The sequence below is a fragment of the Colobus angolensis genome, unplaced genomic scaffold (genome assembly GCF_000951035.1).
Source record: "Colobus angolensis palliatus isolate OR3802 unplaced genomic scaffold, Cang.pa_1.0 Scaffold233, whole genome shotgun sequence".
NCBI lineage: Eukaryota > Metazoa > Chordata > Mammalia > Primates > Cercopithecidae > Colobus > Colobus angolensis.
This window is the reverse complement of record NW_012115522.1, coordinates 1050321-1055645: the sequence shown is the minus strand read 5'-3', so window position 1 is coordinate 1055645 and position 5325 is coordinate 1050321. Positions and strand designations below refer to the sequence as shown.

Genomic DNA, 5325 nt, shown 5'->3' with positions numbered 1-5325 from the left:
ACCAGCCTGACCAACATGGTAAAACCTTGCCTCTACTAAAAATACAAAAATTAGCCAGGCATAAATCCCAGCTACTAGGGAGGTTGAGGCAGGAGAATCGCTTGAACCTGGGAGGCGGAGATAGCAGTGAGCTGAGATCATGCCACTGCACTCCACCCTGTCTCAAAAAAAAAAAAGAAAGAAAGAAAAGAAAGCCCTGCTCAGAAGGCAGCACCTATGAAGGTATGTGGTTGTCTAGTGGAAACCACAAGATAGCAAATGGAATGGGTTAGACAAGGAGGGCACCAGGTCTAATGAATAAGGGGGAAAGGTATAACATATGACAGCTTTCCTAATCTCTAGCCCTCTAGTTCCACATTCCTGTCCCAGCACCGTTCTGACACAGTCTCTTCACAGTTCACCCTGTATTGTAGGCTTTGGAATATGCCTCAGGGCATGTGTGTTACCGTGCATCTCAGCTATTTTGTGCTGCTATAACAGAATACCACAGACTGGGTAATTTGTAATGAATATACATTTATTGGCTCATGGTTCGGAAGTCCAGTGTCAAGGGGCTGGCATCTTGTGAGGACCTTCTTGCTGCATCATAGCATGGCAGAAGGTGTCACATGGTGGAAGGGCAAAAAGAGAGGGCAAGGGATAGGCAAGCTCACTCCCACAATAACAAACCCACTCCCATCATAACAAACCTACTCCCTTGATAACAACATTAGTCCATTCTTCAGGTGGGGCCCTTGTGATCTAAACACCTCTTAGAGGTCCCACCTCCCAATACCATTACAATGCCAATTAAATTTCAACATGAGCTTTGGATAGGGACAAACATTCAAACCACAGCACTCTGTGTACTTTACTATCTTTTCTTAAAGTCAGTTGTGGTTTTGGCTGTCTGAATAACCAGATTGTAAGCTTCTCAAAGGCAGGGATGAAGCAGAAGCCCACTGTTCATGGCCTGTCCTGGAACATTGGAGGAACTCCAGCTTTCCTGCTCCCTGGGTCTGAATTAAGGACATCCCAAATTTAAGAACTTGGTTTACTACATCACAAGGGCATTGCCCTTGCTTTACTTTGTTCCTGACACCATTCCCTTCATTCTGCCAGGCAACCGCCTCACTCTCCATCTAGTTATTTGCTTTCCTTATCCCTCACATCCAGTATCTTCTGACGTCCTTAGGCAATGTCTGCATCTTTCTTCTTTGACTCAGCACTCTCAGAAAACCATGCTTTGGAGCACATGCTTAACCTGGCCCTAGGATCTCTGCACTTTCCCTACAAACAGGCCCTGCCCAATGTGTCCCAGAAAGAGATCTGGTCATTTAGTGTTTGTCTATCTCCTCCCTTCTGGCCTGTGAATTCCACATTTCTGACAATCTTACCCTCATATCTTCTACTCTGAAGATGAGCGAAAAGTTGTGGGTTGAAACCGTTCCAATTGTGATTAGAATGTATGTGGTCATTAGCAAACAAAATATAATAAAATATAACTCAAATGAATAAGTAAAATCAGTTCATTTTCTATGGCTATTCAGCTTTTTAGTTATAGTTGCCTCTTTTTGCATAAAATTAGAACTAGTTTGCTGTGTTTACAGAAAAGGCTTGCTTTGCTTTGCCAAGCAAATTGGCAGAGAGTGTTCTTGCAATAAAAGGACACAACATTCTAATATCCTTTCCTAGTTCTGCCCTATAAAACGCAGTCTCTATTGCATTCCCAAGCATCAGGGAATTATAACTTCCCTCCATCACCACCAACACTGCTACAGACCAAGAAAGAAACGCCAACATCTTTATTAACTCTTTGAATAAATTATTATTGTGTGCACATCAAGGGGTGGGAGCTGGGCTAGGCGTTGTGAGAGTTACAGTCACGTGAAAGCTATGATCCCTGGCCCACAGCTACTCACAGTCTAGCTGGGGAGATAAGACATGGCTATCAGCCACTATCAGGCAGTTGCCGTAAATGCCGTGTACATGAGTGGTGGGATCTCAAGTGTCGTAGGATTTCAGAGGACGGGGAGAAGAAGTCTGGCTTAACAGAGGAAGTTCGAGTCTAGTTGGCCTTTTGTTTTCTCAATAAATATTTATTGGGTGTCTCTGAGGACTGGACTGAGTTCCGTGCCAATTGCTAAGGAACACAACAGTGGGCAAAACAGACATCGTCTGTGGCTCTGATGAGAACCTATAGGGGAAAAGATATTAACCAGATGATCATACAATCATGTAATTATACCACCTGCTAAATTATCTGAAGGAAGTAGAGGAGCCTACGGGGGCCTGTGGGGTCAGGGAAGACTTCCCTATGGAAGGGATGTGGGAGCTAAGATCTGTAGATAAGTAGGAGTTAACCAGGCCACAAAAGAAAAGAAAAAAGAAAGGAAAGAGAGAGGGGAGTGAGCATTACAGACAAAGGGAACAGTACGTCCAAAGTTCTTGAGGTAGGAGTAAGCATGGCGATTTAAACAATGAGAAACGCTCTGTGTGTGCGGAGCAAAACTGACAGGGAGGGGAGAAGACTGGAGCCAGACCACCAGGATCTAGTGGGCCCTGGTAAGAACTTGGGTCTTGATCCCAAGAGGAATGAGAATCTACTGAAGGGATTTAATAAGAGGAGAAATGATCATATTTGCATATTAAAAACATATCCTGGCCAGGCACAATGGCTCATGCTTGTAATACCAGCACTTTAGGAGGCTGAGGCAGGAGGAGCGCCTGAGCCCAGGAATTTGAGACTAGCCTGGGCCACATCATGACATCCCGTCTCTGCAATAAATAAATAAATAAATAAATAAATAAACAAACTAAATAAATAAGCTGAGCGTGGTGGCACATGCCTGAGTCCCAGCTACTTTGGAGGCTGAGGCAGGAGGATCACTTGAACCCAAGAGTTTGAGGCTGCAGTGAGCCATGATCACACCACTGCTCTCCAGTCTGGGCAACAGAGACCCTGTCTAAATTTTAAAAAAAAACAAGCCAGGTGTAGTGGTTCACACCTGTAATCCCAGCACTTTGGGAGGCTGAGGTGGGCAGATTACAAGCTCAGGAATTTGAGATCAGTCTCACCAACACTGTAAAACCCCATCTTTACTAAAAATACAAAAATTAGCCAGGCATGGTGGCACACACCTGTAATCTTAGCTACTTGGGAGGCTGAGGCAGGACAATTACTTGAACCTGGGAGGTGGAGGTTGCAGTGAGCCGAGATCATGCTGTTGTACTCCAGCCTTGGTGACAGAGCAAGCCTCCATCTCAAAAAAAGAAAACCAGCCAAATAAACCAAAAAAAAAAAAAAAAAATAGAATAACCAAATAGGTCAGGCATGTCAGCTCATGCCTGTAATCCCAGCATTTGGAGAGGCCAAAGCTGGCAGATCACTTGAGTCAGGAGTTCAAGACCAGTCTGGGCAACATGATGAAACCCTGTCTCTACAAAAAATACAAAATTTAGCCGAGTGTGTTTGTGTGTGCCTGTAGTATCAGCTACTCAGGAGGCTGAAGTGGGAAGATCACTTGAGCCCTGGAGGCTGAGGCTGCAGTGAGCCGCGATCACACCACTGTACTCCAGCCTTGGCGACAGAGCAAGACCCTGTCTCAAAACAAAGCAAAACAAAAAACAAAACAGAAACATTATTCTGGCCACAGTGTGGGGAATGATTGGTTGTAGGGCTCTGGAGTAGTTGCAGATCAACTGTAGGCAGTTATACTGATCCAGGCAGCAGATCATGGCAGAATTGGAGGAGAAAAGTGGATGTACGTGTCAGATACTTGAGAACAGAAAGCCGGTATCAGTTCTTAGGAACAGACCTTGAGAGCATGGAAGGTGTTTTCCTCAATCCCAGTGTTTCATTCCTAGAAAGGAGTTTGTCTCAGCCCTTCTTCTTCCTCTTAGGAGTGAGCTGCCACAGAGAAGAATTCTCTGCAGGTCCTCCTGGCGTTGACGGAGCTGGGAGTGCTGCCCAGGAGTGGGTGGGTGAGTGGATCTCTGTCTTCTATTGTAGTTTGGATGCAGGTCCATTTGGCCCTCACACTGGATTAAGTCCTTAACACTTCTCTATCAGTAAAGCTAATATCTTGGCCACCATATTTACTCTTCAGTTTATTTCTCTAACTCTGGGCAGAGAGGAGAGAGATGCTATTTATTAGAGAGTATTTTTTTTTTTTTTGAGACAGAATCTTGCTCTGTTGCCCAGGCTGGAGTGCGGTGGCATGATCTCGGCTTGCTGCAACCTCTGCCTCCTGGGTTCAAGCAATTCTCCTACCTCAGCCTCCTGAGTCACTGGGACTACAGGTGCATACCACCAGGCCCGGCTAATTTTTGTATTTTCAGTAGAGATGGTGGTTTTACCATGTTGACCAGGCTGGTCTCAAACTCTTGAACTGAAGTGATCCACTCACCTAGGCTTCCCAAAGTGCTGGGATTACAGGTGTGAGCCATCGTGGCTGGCCCTTCTTGAGACTCCAAACAGATTGGATATGGGTGATGGGGCTTGATGGAGGGATAAGATTTTTTTTTTTAAGTTTTAAAAGGAGTTTATTGAAGAATATTCTTAGGAAGCCAACAACTTTTTAATTGTCATTTTTTAAATGTTATGTTTTTTTTCATGCTGTATAATAAAGGTAACGTGTAAGAGGCTATGAGTTACAAGCTTCTTCCTACTGGAATTCTCTGGGAGAGCACTGTATAGTCACTTCTGCAATGCTAAAATAATTTGTTTTAGGTTTCTTCTCTGCTTCTCTTCAAAAAGTGATGAATAATAACAGAAGACAGCATTAAAAACCCATTTTTTTCCCCATCATTCTGTAGTATTGGAGCCAGTATTTTTACCATCACAGTCTACTATTTTTGCTTCATCCACTTTAATAAGTTCTGTCACCTCTCTGAATTCAACATCATTCAATACAAAAGTCCATAGATTATCACAGAATCTGTACATATTTAGAAAGCTCCTGAAATTGACTCTGTTCCTAACCCTCTGAGCCAATGCTGAATTTATAGCCTTATCAAACTGAAGTAGAATTTGTAGATGGTCTGTTGAGACTGTGTGAGCTCATCTAGGATCACCTGAAGACTGTTTCCCAAAGCAGTATTTCTGTATAACTGATATGCCATGGCTTAGGAAAAATTGCTCAAACTGCCTTTCTTTTTCCTTTTAGCCTTTTTGTTTGTTTGCTTGTTTGTTTGTTTTTGAGATAGAGTCTTGCTCTGTCACTGACGCTTGAGGGCAGTGGCACGATCATGACTCACTGCAGCCTCTGCCTCCCAGATTCAAGCAATTCTCCTGCCTCAGCCTCCAGAGTAACTGGGATTAGAGGCATGTACTACCATGCCCAG

The 5325-nt window shown here is 44.0% G+C and overlaps 1 pseudogene; it reads right to left on the bottom strand.

Annotated features, from left to right (window-relative positions):
* Window positions 1–4786: 4786 nt before the first annotated feature.
* On the bottom strand, window positions 4787–5103 carry LOC105513630 (annotated as a pseudogene).
* Window positions 5104–5325: the final 222 nt, after the last annotated feature.